This window comes from Ornithorhynchus anatinus, chromosome 3, assembly GCF_004115215.2.
Source record: "Ornithorhynchus anatinus isolate Pmale09 chromosome 3, mOrnAna1.pri.v4, whole genome shotgun sequence".
In the NCBI taxonomy this organism is placed as follows: Eukaryota; Metazoa; Chordata; class Mammalia; order Monotremata; family Ornithorhynchidae; genus Ornithorhynchus; species Ornithorhynchus anatinus.
Genome location: NC_041730.1, coordinates 134,835,639 through 134,851,463, shown reverse-complemented (window position 1 = coordinate 134,851,463; position 15,825 = coordinate 134,835,639). Strand labels below are relative to the sequence as shown.

The window sequence follows — 15,825 nt, the reverse complement described above, 5'->3', positions numbered from 1 at the left end:
CTCACTCCGCCCCCTCATCAGATGGGCCACAGCACTCCCCACACTCAAAACCTCCTAAAATCCCACCTCCTCCAGAAAGCTTTCCCTGATTGAATCCCAGCAGATACCTCTCGCACTCCTGAATATTCTTTTGCCTTCCTTACCGCTCCGATATATATACATATTCTGTCATATTTATGGAGCACTTACTATGTGCAAAGCACTGTACTAAGCACTTGGGAGAGTACAATACAGCAACAACAAACACACAGTCTCTGTCTACTTGAGCTCACGTATCGGCTCAGTTTTTTTATTTTGGTCGCTACATTTGTAAATATTTTTCATGTTCATCTCTTCCATTGCCTGTCCGTGGGCAGGGAGCGTGCCATTTGTTTGTTGTGTACTTCCCAAAGCATCTAGTACAGTACACCCAGCCAATGGGTGCCCATCTGCTGCTCTTATTACAGTTACATTCAGATTTCTCTCTGGTCCTTTTTGATGCTCTGGGCACATTTCACTGGGAGACTTTGGTTTGGGTTAATAATAATAGTGGTATTTGTTAAGTGCTGACTATGTGCAAGACATTGTACAAAGCACTAGGTTGGATACAAGCAAATAGGGTTGGATACAGTCCCTGTCCCACATGGGGCTCCCAGTTTCAATCCCCCTTAGAAGACCCCCCTCTCAAGATGGCACCCAGAGAGTTTCCAGGACTCTACCAGTCTCTGCTCCAGGAGGGAGAGCCAAGCAGAAGCCCGTCCATTTTATTCCTAGCTTGACCAGTGGCGAGCGAGTGGCAGGCAATCCGCTATAAGTCAAAATTCGCCTGTGCTGGGCAGCAGCAGCACGGGAGAGAGGAGAGGGCGGAGACTCAAGTTGACTGCGTGGAAGGTGACGATGGTAAACCACTTCCAGATTTTTACCGAGAAAACTCTCTGGATCCACTACCAGAACGATTGCAGGTGGAGGTGGGGCCTTCTGGAAGAGATGTGTCCGTGGAGTCACTATGGGTCGGAGATGACTCGATGGCATGACAGGACAGGACCTTAGAAGTCAAGCCTAAATTCATTCATTCATTCAGTCGATCGTATTTATTGAGTGTTAATGTTGGTGTTTGTTAAGTGCTTACTATGTGCAGAGCACTGTTCTAAGCGCTGGGGTAGGTACAGGGTAATCAGGTCGTCCCACGTAAGGCTCACAGTTAATCCCCATTTTACAGATGAGGTAACTGAGGCACAGAGAAGTGAAGTGACTTGCCCACAGTCACACAGCTGACAAGTGGCAGAGCCAGGAGTCGAACCCATGACCTCTGACTCCGAAGCCCAGGCTCTTTCCACTGAGCCATGCTGAGTGTTTACTGTATGCAGAGCACTGTACTGAGCGCTTGGGAAAGTAGAATGCAACAATAAAGAGTGACAGTCCCTGCCCAAAATGAGCTCACAGTCTGGAGCAGGGGGTTGGGAGGGAGGCAAAAATCAATACAGATAAGCAGACATCAATACAAATAAATAAAATGACATATATACATATATATGTATATGCATATGTGCTTTGCGTCTGGGAGAGAGGGGAAGAGCAAAGGGAGCAAGTCAGGGCAATGCAGAAGGGAGTGGGAGATGAGGAAAAGTGGGGCTTAGTATGGGAAGGCCTCTTGGAGGAAATGTACCTCCAGTAAGGCTTTGAAGGGAGAGAAAGTAAAAGTCTGGTGAATTTGAGGAGAGAGAGCATTTCAGGGCAGAGCTAGGACGTGGGCCAGGGGTCGGCAGCCAGACAGGCGAGATGGAGGCCCAGTGAGAGGGTTAACGGCACCAGAGGAGCCAAGTATGTGGGCTGGGATGGAGAAGGAGAGAAGTAAGGTGAGGCAGGAGGGGACGAGGTGTTAGGTCCTCCCCTAGCCTGTGACTTCCTCTAGGCTGTTAATTCCTCCTCTAAATTATTAGCTCTTCCTCTGTATTGTTAGCTCCTCCTCTATCCTATAAACTCCTTTTGGGCAGGGAAGTTGTCTACCAGTTCGGTGCTACTGTTCTCTACCAAGTGCTTAGTACAGTGCTCTGCCCACAGTGAACACTCAGTAAATATCATTGAATGATGGATTGACCGTTTCCCTCCATAAACTAATTAGACATGATGGAGAGGTGCCCTCATATACATTAAGCAAGATGATGAATGCCACGGGTCATAATTTTGGAAGACTTTCAATGATGCCTGAGATGTCAGTCACTTTGCAAAGGCCAATTGTCATGCAGATGGTACAGAGAAGCAGTTCACCAGCTCCTTTGTTGAAATCTGACAGGAATGTCAGCCGTGACAGTTCCTCAAAGCCCATATTTCTCCCCGCCCTCCAGATGTTTTCAATTTTGGAAAAGTACAAAATGTCAGGCTCACACAACTTTGTTAACTTTTGACTTGAGTATTTGGCGAATGAGGTTCCTTTAGAAAACTTGTTCACAAAAGAATGTTTTTCACCAGAGCCCCGGCAGAAAACAGTGAGCCATAGCCAATTATTGTAAAAATAGCCAGAGGTTATGCAGATCCATTCTTGGCAATCAGTCCATCAGTCAATCAGTGGTATTCACTGAGCACTTTACTGTGTGTAGAGCACTGTACTGGGAATTTGGGAGAATACAGTAGAATTGGTAGACATGGACCCTGCCCGCAAGTAGATTGCAATCTAGTGGAGCGATTTACAGCCTAGTTTGAATTATTATTCAATCGGTCGTATTTATTGAACGCTTACTATGTCCCGGGCACTGTACTGAGTACTTGGTAGAGTACAGTAGAACAGAGGTGGTAGACATGTTCCCTAATAACAACAGTAATGATTGTGGTATTTGTAAAGTGCTTACTCTGTAGTAGGCCCTGTACTAAATACTGGGGTGGATACAAATAAATTGGGTTGGGCGCCAGTCCCTACCCCACGTGGGGCTCACTGTCTCAATCCCCATTTTCCGGATGGGATAACCGAGGCCCAGAGATGTGAAGTGACTTGCCCAAGGTCACCCAGCAGACAGGTGGCAGAGCCGGGATTAGAACCCATGACCCTCTCACTCCCAGAACCAGGCTCTAGCCAGCTGACAGTCTGGAGACCTGTATTATTATTTAAGTGGGAGGCCTATTCTCAGTTTTCCCATGTTTTCTGCGTGGAAGTCCTCTACCAGTGAACACTCCTTTCTCAGGTTCCCATCGATATCTCATCCTCAATTTACAGAGCAGAATTCTATATGTTTCAGATGTGGCGTGCTCCAGCTCACGATAGCCTGTGCTCTGCTCACTGTGAACGTAATACAGCATCGTAATTGTGTGTGTAATTTATTTGGGTAATCTCTAAGGGTGTATTTGTCTGTCTTTGTGTAATTTATTTATATTAATATCTGTCTCCCCATCTAGTCACTAGACTCAGCATGGACAGGGATTGTGTCCTTTCATTGTTCTATTGTACTGTCCCAGGTGCTTAGTATAGTGCTCTGCACATAGTAAGCACTCAGAAAATATGATTGACTCACAGTTTGATGCAGTGCTATGCACACAGTAAGCACTCCATGAATTACTATTGATTCGGGCCCCAGAGCCAGGCCACCACCCACCTTTGCCATGGGAGGAGTTTATGATTATTCGGGTCTTTGTGTTTTCTGGTTCCCCTGCCCTGGAAGGTCAACGTGGGTAATTGAGAGGGTCCCAGGTTCCGGTTCTGCCTATCTCCCCCAAATGATTAGTCTTCCACCCTAGTGGTTGTATTCCAAATCCAACTCTCCCCACATTTTTCCACACCTGAAATCCCACATTCTTTTTTCCTCTGGTATTTGTTAAGGGGTTACTGTGTGCCAGGCACTGTACTAAGTGCTGGGGTAGATACAGGGCAAACAGGTTGGATATGGCCCATGGCCTACTTGAGTCTCACAGTCTTCGTCTCCATTTTATAGATGAAGTAACTGAGGCACAGAGAAGTGAAGTAACTTGCCCAGGCTCACACAGGAGGTAGACAGCAGAGTCGGGATTAGAACCCAGGTCCTCTGAGTCCCAAGCCCATGCTCTTTCCACTAGGCTGAGCTGCTTCTCTACTTACAGTAATAATAATAATGATAAAATAATTATGGTATCTGTTGAGCGCTTAACTCTGTGCCAGGCACTGTACTAGCAGTGCGGTGGATACAAGCAATCGGGTTGAACACATTCCCTGTCCCACCTGAGGCTGACAGTCTCCATTCCCATTTTCCAGATGAGATAACTGAGGCCCAGAGAAATGAAATGATTTGACCAAGGCCACCCAGCAGACAAGTGACTGAGCTGGGATTAGAACCCATGTGGGAATCGCCCTCTCTGTGGAATTGCTCTTGCTTGGGTGTGTGTTTAGACGCCAACATCTCTTGCTCTGGGGAACGCGCTAAGCGTCTGTCACTTTAGGCCCATTCTGTCATCCAGTAGTTTGCACGCATGAATGGCAAAGTGGCCATTTTTCTTCTCCCACTCCCTTTTCCTGCCATTCCTCCCTCCACCCCCTTTTCTCTCTCCACAACCCCTCCCATTCCCCCCACTGTCATCCCAAAGTGAGTAATAGTTGGATGTAAAAAGTAATGGTTGCCTGTCCTTAAAGCATAAAATTATCCTATCAAGTATATTTGTCTTATCCCCAGTTTATATGTTAAATAAATCTTTGGTAGAGGAAGGCTTGAGATGTCTTTCTGTAACTTTTCAAGGACAACCGAAGAGCTATCATTTTGATCCATTGAAATGCACCGGGTTAATGTGATTCCCTAGCAGTAGGATCTCGGCGACAAGCAGCCATCCTAAAAATAAAGCGGGGTAACATTTATTTAATAAAGTGCCTTATTTTACCTTAAAATTATGTCTTGGGTACTAAGAGAAAGGTAAAGTTAATTTTTGCTAGATTAATGATATTTGAGTAATATTTTTAGTTGAGCATGGCTGTAATAATTGGCCATTAATTGAAAAAGGAAATTGAATTGAATTTATCTTGTACATAAATCCTGTCACAGTTATTAATGGGTCTCAGAAAATATCAGCCTGTTCCCAGAAATGAATGGCATTCACTGATTCTTCTGGCCTTATTAACCGTGGCGGTTGGAGTTTTGTTAAATTAAAAGAAAATGATTTAGGGAGCGAGGCATAATTGAACATGGTAGAGAAGGAATTCAGATGCTTGAACTAGTTGAGGGAGAGGAATTTTCTCCTTTTTTTTAATTTTTCATTTTAAATATGAGTTTTCACCAGGAGAGGGAGACACAGTGACATCTTTTAAGTTGCTAAAAGCATCTCAGGGAGGACACAAGCAAGTAGTTTTTGTCCTTTTGAAGAAAACCCTGAAACCAAATGAAACTCAATAATGGATTTTCCCCATCCATTTCAATGGGAAGGATCGCTTATGGCTGTCAGGGAAGGGGCAAGGAGGTCACATGGCATCGTCACTAGAACTGGCCCAAGGGTCCCTTGTAAATAAATTCCTTTACTCCGCTGAGGTCTTTCAGTCTGGACAATTCAAATTATTTAGCTCCCTGATTTCCTTCGCTCTTAGACAGGCCATTATCTTGGACCGTCTTTCCAATATCAGGCGACATTTCGTAAATGCCTCTTTGGAGGACAGGTCTGCGAGAGAGGATTTGTAAATATGGAAATTTCACAAGTGCTGGGTGACAGGCCAAATTGGAAATGTGAAACCCAACAAAGTGGCTGAATAGTAAAGTTTTTCCCATCAGGTGCCTTGGGGCTTCAAATGGGATTAAGAATATCAGGAGAAAATTGTAGAAATACCGGTTCTCCCAATTATTGGCTTTTTTGTGTGGATATATTTCATGCAGTACAACATATACACCCATAGCTTTCCAGTAAATTTATTTCCTTGGAATTATTTTTAAATGTTACACAGAGTGTTCCCAAGCAAAATCATGAAAACTTTCCAGGGTTGTGCTTTGTTTCTCGCAGTAAAAATTCTCAAGCGGGAGATTGTGAATCCAAAACCTTATGTTTGCTCCATTTCCCCTTCCCAGAGAGTAGAGATGTGAGACGAGGTAGAAATAATGCCAGAGGGCTGCCTAGCAGGGCTTTCCCAGGGAGAGAGAAAGCTAGCCAGTTTTACTCTCTATCCGACAGTCGATCAGTGGTATTTTCTTTATGGTATTTAAGCACTTTATAATAATAATTATTGTACTTGTTAAGCGCTTACTATATGCCAAGCATTCTAAACGCTGGGATAGATACAAGATAGTTAGGTGGGACACAGTCCCTGTCCCACATGGGACTTACAGTCTTAATCTCCATTTTACGGGTTGAGGTAACTGAAGCCCAGAGAAGTGAAATGTCTTGTCCAAGGTCACACAGCAGATGTATGGTGGAGCTGGGGTTAGAACTATGACCTTCTGACTCCCAGGCCCGTGCTCTAACCAGTAAGCCACGCTGCTTCTTCGATATTAATGTCTCTCTCCCCCGCCGGACTGTGAACTCATTGTGGGCAGGAAATGTTGTCTACCAACTCTGCTGCATTCTACTCCCTGAAGCCCTTAGATCGGTGCTCTGAAAACAGAAGTGCTCAGTAAGTCCGATTGATTGATTGCCAGGCACTGACCGAAGAGCTGGGACAGATAACAAGGTTGGACACAGTCCCTGTCCCATGAGTGGGGGACTTAATCCCCATTTTATAGATGAGATAACTGAGGCACAGAGGAGTGAAGTGCCTTGCCTAAGGTCACCCAGCAGACAAGCAGAGGAGTCTGAATTAGAACCCAGGTCATCTGGCTCCTGGGCCCATTCTCTGTCCATCAGGCAACACTGCTTCTCTGGGATTTATTGAGCAGTTACTGTGTGCAGAGCAATGTATGAGGCACTTGGGAGAGTACACTAATAATAATAATAATGTTGGTATTTGTTAAGCGCTTACTGTGTGCAGAGCACTGTTCTAAGCGCTGGGGTAGACACAGGGGAATCAGGTTGTCCCACGTGGGGCTCACAGTCTTAATCCCCATTTTACAGATGAGGTAACTACAATATAACAGAGTTGGTAGGCAGGATCTGCCCTCAAGCACCCTACACTCAACTATCTCCTTCCTCTTCCTCCTCTCTTCACCCTTTTTTGATTAATAATAATAAGAATAATAGTAGTAATTATGGTATTTGTTAAGCGCTTACTATGCGCCAAGAACTGTTCTAAGAGCTGGGGTAGATACAAGTTAGGTTGGACACAGTCCCTGTCCCACCTGGGGCTCACACTCTTCATCCCCATTTTACAGATGCGGTAACTAAAGCCCAGAGAAGTGAAGTGACCTGCCCAAAGTCACACAGCAAACGTGGTGGAGCTGCGATTAGAATCCATGACCTTTTGGCTCCCAGGCCCTTGCTCTATCCACTAAGCCACACAGTTTCTCCCACTTCTGCCCCTCTACTCTACTTTCAACCTTCCTCCTCTTCTTCTTCTTAGTAGTAGTAATGATAATGGTATTTATTAAGTGCTTACTATGTGACAAGTACTGTTCTAAGCATTGGGGTAGCTACAAGCTAGTCAGGTTGGACACAGTCCTTGTCCCACATGGGACTCACAGTCTTAATCCCCATTTTACAGATGAGGGAACTGAAGCACAAAGAAGTCGTCCAAGGTCCCACAGCAGGCAAATGGTGGAGCCAAAATTAGAACCCAGTTCCTTCTGACTCCCGTGCCTGTGCTCTATTCAGTAGACCAGTCTGTTTCCCCTTCCTCCCAGGGGCAAGCGTCTAGACTGTAAGCTCATTGTGGGCAGGAAATGTGACCGTTTACTGTTGTATCATACTCTTCCAAGCGTTTATTTTAGTGCTCTGCACACAGTAGTGTGCTCAGTTAATATGACTGAATGAATGAGATCTCACTTGCCACCTTTTGCAAATTAATTTGATTTCAGGAGCGTGCTACACTACAGTAGATCAAATTGTCAAAATTGTGATAGCCTAATAATTCCTAACCCTGTTTTCCACTCCAGGCTCCAGAGGGAGCAGTTTCTTCAATTTTGATTCAAGGTTGATGGACTCATTCTCGTCACACTATTTTTAAAGCACCAATAGCTTTGAATACCCTTTTGGGTCTTTTCCTTTTTTATTTTGCTTTTGAAAGAGGGACCTTACTTTATCCTAGATCCGAAGACTCTGGCAAAGATGCATTAAGGTAATAATCATGATGATACTATTTTCAGATTGCATTTCCACAAAAAGACCCTGCCCGCACTTTACTGATCTTAGGGAATTTTTACCCACATCCCAAGTGCTTTTGATCATATTCAATAATGATGGTATTTGTGAAGCACTTACTATGTGCCAAGCATTATTGACCCATGTGGGCCAAGCATTTTGCTAAGCTTTGGAATGGATGAGAGAGTCAGATCTAGCACAGCGGAAGTAATAGCAGTACTTAGTCGTATTTAGTAGTCAAGTGCTTAGTACAGTGCTCTGCACATACTAAGTGCTCAATAAATACTGTTGAATAAGAGTAGTGTCAATCAATCAATCATTGGTATTTATTGGGCATTTACTGAGTGCAGAGTACTGTTCTGTGCTCATGGGTTAGTACAATATTAGAGTTGGTAGAGACGTTCCCTGTCCACACAAGGTTACAGTCTAGCTGGGGAGACAGGCATTAATGTAAATAAATAAATGACAGCTGTGGACTTAAGTGCTGTGGGGCCGGGAAGGGGGATGTATAAAGGGAGCAAGTCAGGATGACACAGGAGGGAGTGGGAGAAGAGGAAAAGAGGGCTTAGTCAGGGAAGGCCTCTTGGAGGTATTAGTGGTAGTAAAAATATTAAGCCCTTACTTTGTGCAAAGCGCCTTACATTGGGAAAGAATACCTGGGTCGAATTAGACAGTTGCCTCTTGCCAAGGGACTCACCCTCTGAGAGGAAGGGAGAACAAATGGGAAGCAGCATGGTCTAGTGGAAGAGCACAGCCCTGGGAATCAGAGGAATAGCTTCTTAACCTGGTTCTGCCACATGTCTGCTGTGTGACCTTGGACAAGTTACTTTACTTCTCTGTGTCTGTTACCTTATTTGTAGAAGGGGGATTAAGACTGCTAGCTCCATGTAGAACAGGGACTGTGTTTAACCTGACTGCTTTGTATTTGCCCCGGCACTTAGAACAGTTCTGGGCACAAAGCGCTTAACAAATGCCACAGTTGTTATTATTGTTATTATTATTAGGTATTTTTTTCTAGACGAGGAAACTGAGGCCCAGAGAAATTAGGTGACTTGCCCAAGGTCACCTCAAAGACCAGGGGGCAGAGCCAGGTTTCCTGATTCCCAGACCCATGATCTTTCCCCTGAGCCATTTTGCCTATTTATGTTCTCCTTTGCCGTCTTCCCTACAGAATTGTCTACTGATATTCCAAAATTAGTTTATTCATAAAATGACTGAGTCTTGGAGCCGAAGCGGTATCTCAGTGCCAGACTGCATTTCCGTTAACGATTTGGGTTAGCCGTGCGTTTTTCAGGGGACGTTTCATATGCACCTTGGCTCGTCTTCCGGTCAGAGGGGACTCTTTTCGGGGAAATCATGGAATATCCTTGCTTAGATCGAGCATTTCCTTAGGGCACATTCACTTGAGGAAAAGATGCCCTAATACATATTGATGTGTTTGTATCCTCTCAGTGATTTTGAATGTAATTTCAGCCACCAGAATATTCCAATTTTCCTCTGTGGCAACCAATTCCCGCCTGGGCTGATTCCATAGTATTTGCATACGAAACAAATGAACCGTTGGGAATTTTCAAGGCCAAATATTTAAATTGGCTTAAATTTCTTGCAGGAGATTGAGATTGACAAGAGCTAGCAGAAAAGAGGTGATTCGAACAGGGGTTGTGGGGTGAGGGGGATGGCACGAATTGAGAAAGAACAATACATTTGTGTCCTCATTCTTTTTGTCATCAGGCATAATGTGCCCTTTATAAGGCTGCATTGCCTCTTTCCGAAGGGAAGAGTAGTTCCTCAGCCCAGTAGTTATCCCTTGTGGAAAGAAGCCGTTCAAAAATCCGAAGGCGGGAAATAAAACAGATCCTCCTGCCGTGGCTGGCACTTAACCCTTCTAGACCATATATCCATGAGAAAGCCACGTTCGGGAATACAAACTGAAGAAGTCAAAGCTGGATGATAATGCCAGAGAGAGAGGACTGACGTCCCAGATGTCAGTTTACCAGCCAAGTACAGCTTGACCTAGAGGTGACCCGAACTCGTAAAGCATAAGGCAGGCAGCCCACGTCGAACAAAAGAAACAGGATCCCCAGGCTCTGGGAGAGTCGGGTTGGGATGCAGTGTTTTCCAGAGGCTTTTTAGAAGAGACACGCAGAGCCTCCAACGAAGACACAGAGCGTGGCTAGGTAAAGGAACTGGCCCCTTTCTCTCCAGATATGCCCACGCTTTTGCGAAGTGGAGCCTCATTTTGCCACAGTTCTCTCACGTATAGATCGAAGCCGTTCGTTACTCAGCCGACAGAACGGTGTTGATTTAATTCTGTTTCGGGGACTCGAGAAAAATATCATTTGGTTTTCCCCGTGATTTAGGGTGGGCCTGCTGGCAAAGCCGTGTGGGAGTTGAAGGGCTGGACATTGTTCAGGGCGAAATGTTCTGTTTTACTGCTGTAATAAAGTATTCTTAAAAGGGTTGATACGACCTATTGATTTTTTTTTTAATTGTTTTCGTCTCGATTAACACGGCGAGATGAAGCAACGGGGGAGATTTCGGCCAGAGAAAGCCCTTCCCTGGCCCTTCCAAATATCGGGGTTGTTGTCTCCGATTGCACGGGGAAATAGTCATTCGGGAAATGGGAGGGTTCTTCCCACAGTCCTCATTTGGACTGGAAGTTTGAGCCCAGTCGGGTCAGCTGGTGGCAAACTTCCCGATCCCAATGTTCACCTCCCTGGAAAGTGACCTTCACTTGAGGCAAGGATCCAGGATGTCCTGCTCCCAACAACTCTTCCCTCATCATCTCTCTCTTCCCATCACATCCTGATCACAGCAACTCTTCCCCCAACATGGGCAGGGAATGTGTCCATATATTGTTATATTGTACTCTCCCAAGCACGTAGTACAGAGCATTGCTCACAGTTAGTGCTAAATAAATATGATGGAATGAATGAATGAATGAAGCAGCGAGGCTCAATGGAAAGAGCACAGGCTTGGGAGTCAGAGATCATGGGTTCAATTCTCGGCTCAGCTGCTTGTCAGCTGTGTGACTTTGGGCAAGTCACTAACTTCTCTGTGCCTCAGTTACCTCACCTTTAAAAGAGGGATTAAGAATGTGAGCCACACGTGGGACAACCTGATCACCTTGTATCCTCCCCAGTGCTTAGAAGAGTGCTTGGCACATAGTAAGGGCTTAACAAATGCCATCATTATTATTATATTATCCTGGCACTGATTTAATAACTTTTTAACAGTGTCAGGTCAACCCCCATATGCATATTCAGTCATTCGGTGGTATTTGTTGAGCACCTACCGTGTCTGTTATGTTGTTATTTTGTACTCAAGCACTTAGAATAGTGTCCTGCACATAGTAAGCTATCAATAAACACCAGAGTACAATATAACAGAGCTGGTAGACATATTCACTCCCCGCAACGGTATTCTGACTTCTCCTAAACTTCTCCCCTAGAAAAATACAAAAACCAACCCTGTTCACCTTCTGAATCTTGCCTTCGGTAAACCTTTTAGTCCAAAGGCAGACAGCATCGTCACTCGTAGACAGATTTGGTGTTTTCAAAATCAAGATAGGTTTGGAATTATCTGGGAGAATGACCGCCTTTGAAAAGTACATTAAACCAGAAGACTCAGCTGAATTAGTATTAATAATTTAAAAAATTCAATTGAAATGATGTAATTTCAGAAAATACCTCGTGGTGGCACTACATTTCAGTAGATGAGTTTTTTTTTAAATCCAACTAAGTTCCTTCTCTCTTGCAGTGCATTTCTTCATTCCCTCTCGCAGTGAGAAAGAAGTTCTCAGCCTTTACAGGGATTTTGGTGGCATTTTTTAAGTGACTTGCCCCAGCTGACACAGCAGACAAGTGACGGAGCTGGGATTAGAACCCACGTCCTTCGGACTCCCAGATCTGTGCTCTATCAATGAGACAGTGTTGCTTCTCATCCCAGCTATAGGATGAAACGTATTACTTTCTTTTCTTCAGTCAATATCTTGAGCGGTCGTGTTGCTCTTGGGGAGTCAGCCTGATTTTTCCCGTAGTTAGTCAATTATATTCATCCACTTAGTCATATTTACTGAGCACTTAGGGTGTGCAGAACACTGTACTCAGTGCTTGGGAGAGTACAATATAATAAATTGGGGAAGCAGCTTTGCTCAGTGGAAAGAGCCTGGGCTTCGGAGTCAGAGGTCATGGGTTAGACTCCCGGCTCTGCCATTTGTCAGCTGTGTGACTGTGGGGAAGTCACTTAACTTCTCTGTGCCTCAGTTATCTCATCTGTAAAATGGGGATTAACTGTGAGCTTCACGTGGGACAACCTGATTACCCTGTATCTACCCCAGCGCTTAGAACAGTGCTCTGCACATAGTAAGTGCTTAACAAATACCAACATTATTAATAAATAACATATATATGATATACATATATATCATAAGTAATATATAACAGATGCATCCCTCTGCACAACAAGCTTCCAGTCTAGAGGGAGAGGCAAGTATTAATAGAAATGAAGAAATAGATAATGGAAATACGTGCTGTGAGGTAAAGTGGGGGGGGGGGGAGGGATGAATAAAAGGCACAAGTCAGGGTGACTTACAGATCTGTGCTTTGTCCTCTAGGCCATACTGCTTCTCTGGGGAAAGCTGTTCCTTAAGGGTCTCCTTCAAAACTATGGAGCTTTTCTTGTTCTTTAATTAGTTGGAGCGATGAGATACCCTTTACCTAGTCTTTTGATCTAAAGAATAAGTATCCCCAAACTCTAAAACTGGGGATAACAGACTTGCAAGAAATTTACCATCGCATTTCCGACGGATTTTCCTCCATTTTTCATGCTATCAATCCATATCAATTGTATTTATTGAGCATTTTCTGTGTGCAGAGTACTGAACTAAGCACTTGGCAGAGCACAGTACAACAGAGAGGGTAGACGTGCTCCCTAACCACAAGGAGCTTCCAGTCTAGCTATTATCCTGATTTTTTTGTTAGGGAGCTGAGATAAAGCTTCATACTCAGCTCATCCTGTATACGTAGACTAGTTTTGTTTTTAATTTCCTGTATTAGCTTACTAACTGCCCTTACTGAAATGAAATTTGAGATGCTATTCTTATTTCTGGAGCAAGAGAGTTTTGACTCTCTAGTTAGTATCAAGTACAAGGACAGACAGCAAGCAAAATTTCCCTGATAGTCTCTTTTCTCATGCTTACAAACATCTATGTAGTTTGAGACCAAAAAGGAAGAATATTTGATGGAATATTCAAGTGTTAAAAAAAAAACAAGCCCAAAAAACCAAACATCAACTAAGTAGTTTCTAAGCAGCTGCTGATTTTCAAGGTTTCAGCATATAATAGTGTTTGGTACATCTGTTGAACATATGTTAGTAAATATTCAAATACTGTGAAACACCCTATTTACTGTGAAAAGAGTATGCTGCTCTGACTGAGGAATTATTGAGGCACAAAGATTTGTCCAGATTTTCAAATTTGCTGCATGGTCTGGGTAAGTGGGGAAGAAAGTGATTTGGGTGGGTGCTGTAGAAGGTAGGCTCCTTCTAGACTGTAAGCTTACGATGGGCAGGGAACCTGTCAACCCACTCCATTTATATCATAGTCTCCCCAGCACTTAGTACAGTGCACGCAATAATAATAATAATGATATTTGTTAAGTGCTTACTATGTACCAAGCACTGTTCTAAACACAATAAGCACTCAGTCAACGTGGTTGACCGACCGACTGGTTAGCTGACTGGAGGCAGAGAGCTCTTGTCCACGGTCTCGTGAGTGGTCTTCCAACCCAGATTCCAGGGGCTTCAATGCAAGCATTAGTGACAGCAGGAGGTTTTGAACAAGGGTAAATGGGCCCTAGTCTCCATTCTGGCTCCTTCCTTCTTACCTCCCACCCAGCCGAGTCCTTTCTGGTCCTTCTGTTAGTTTTTTGTTGGCATTTTTTAAGCACTTACTATGTGCCAGGCACTATTCTAGGCTGGGGTAGATACAAGATCATCAGGTTGGATACAGTCTCTGTCTCATGTGGGGGTTTACAGTCTTAATCCCCATTTTACAGATGGAGTAACTGAGACCCAGAGAAGTGAACTAATGATAATTATTATTATGGTATTTGTTAAGGGCTTACTATGTGCCAGGCACCATTCAAAGTGCTGGGTTAGATACAAGATCATCAGATTGGATACAGTCTCTTTCCCACGTGGGGGCTCGCAGTCTTAAATCCCCATTTTACAGATGGGGTAACTGAGGCCCAGAGAAGTGAAGTAATAATAATCGTGATAATGATGATGGTATTTGTTAAGGGCTTACTATTTGCCAAGCACTGTTCTAAGCTATGGGATAGATACAAAGTCATTAGGTTGAGCAAAGTCCCTGTCTCACATGGAGCTCACAATCTCAGTCCCCATTTTACAGATGAAGTGTCTGAGGTACAGAGAAGGCAAGTGACTTGCCCAGCGTCACACAGCAGTCAAGTGGCAGAGCCAGGACTGAAACCCAGGTCATTCTGACTCCCAGGCCTGGGCTCTAGCCACTAGACGACACTGCTTCATCAGGCAGCGGGAGGGGAGTGATCAGCAGTCATGTGCCAGGGAATGAGGGGCTGGGGCCCAGCTGGGGCAAATTATTGAGGCGCCGGATCCCTCCATTTTAAATCCCAAACAGCAGAGTGAGAACTTTTTTATGGTATTTGTTAAGTGCTTCCTATGTGCCAAGATCCGTACTGAGCTCTGGACACAGTCCTTGCCCAACATAGGGCTTGCAATCATAATCCTCATTTTATAGATGAGGTAACTTAGGCACAGAGAAGGGAAGTGACTTACCCAAGATCACATTTAAGACAGGTGGGACAGCTGAAATTAGAACCCAGGTCCTCTAATTCTCAGGCCTGGACTGGCCACATGGCTGCTCATAAGATTCTCTTAGACAATAATGTGTCATCCAGTACGGTCTGGGAAAACTTCCCCAAGATACTTATATTTTTACCATGTGTACATATTCGGATCATCGTCGTGATCAAACTGTAAAAGGAAACTGGATATGTAGTCAGAAAAGAGCAGTGAAAATGATCAGGAGAGTGAAGTGGGCATCCTCCAGAGGAAACTAAAAATTGGGTGTGTGCTTAGTGAAAAAGTTGGAGAGAGAGGAGTCTGGAAGAAACATCCTTTCTGGAAGAAACATAATGCAGCATAAAATAATCAGCGAAGACCTTAAGGATGCATTGGCATAATGAATTCAGCAAAATAGTAGTCAATTCCCACCAGTCAGTGGTAATTATTGTGGAAGCCCTTTGTGGGCAGGGAAAGTTGTGTCTGCTAATTCTGCTGTTGTGCTTACCGTGTGCAGAACACTGTACTAAGCCATGGGGAGAATGCGATTCAACAGAGTTGCTAGACAAAGTCCTGGTCCTTACTGCCTAAAGGGAGAGAGAGACATTAAAAAAAAAAATTGGCTTTTTACATAAGAGCTGTGGGGCTTAGGATGGGGTGAATATTTATGGTATTTATAAATGGGGTGGGGTGAATGTGCTTAAAGTATACAGTTCCAAGAGGATAAACAGTGCAAAAGGGACAGGGAGTAAGAGTGGAGGAGAGGGAGTATTAATGAAAACCTTGAAGTTTAGGAACTGCTTTTTTTAATGGTATTTATTAAGCACTCACTATGTGCCGGGCCCTGTACTAAGAGCT

General features: G+C 44.2%; 1 protein-coding gene across 1 annotated transcript in view; it reads left to right on the top strand.

Moving 5' to 3' along the window:
* INPP5A (inositol polyphosphate-5-phosphatase A) overlaps window positions 1-15,825 on the top strand; it is a 524,295-nt gene that overhangs the window by 202,571 nt on the left and 305,899 nt on the right. The window lies entirely within an intron of this gene.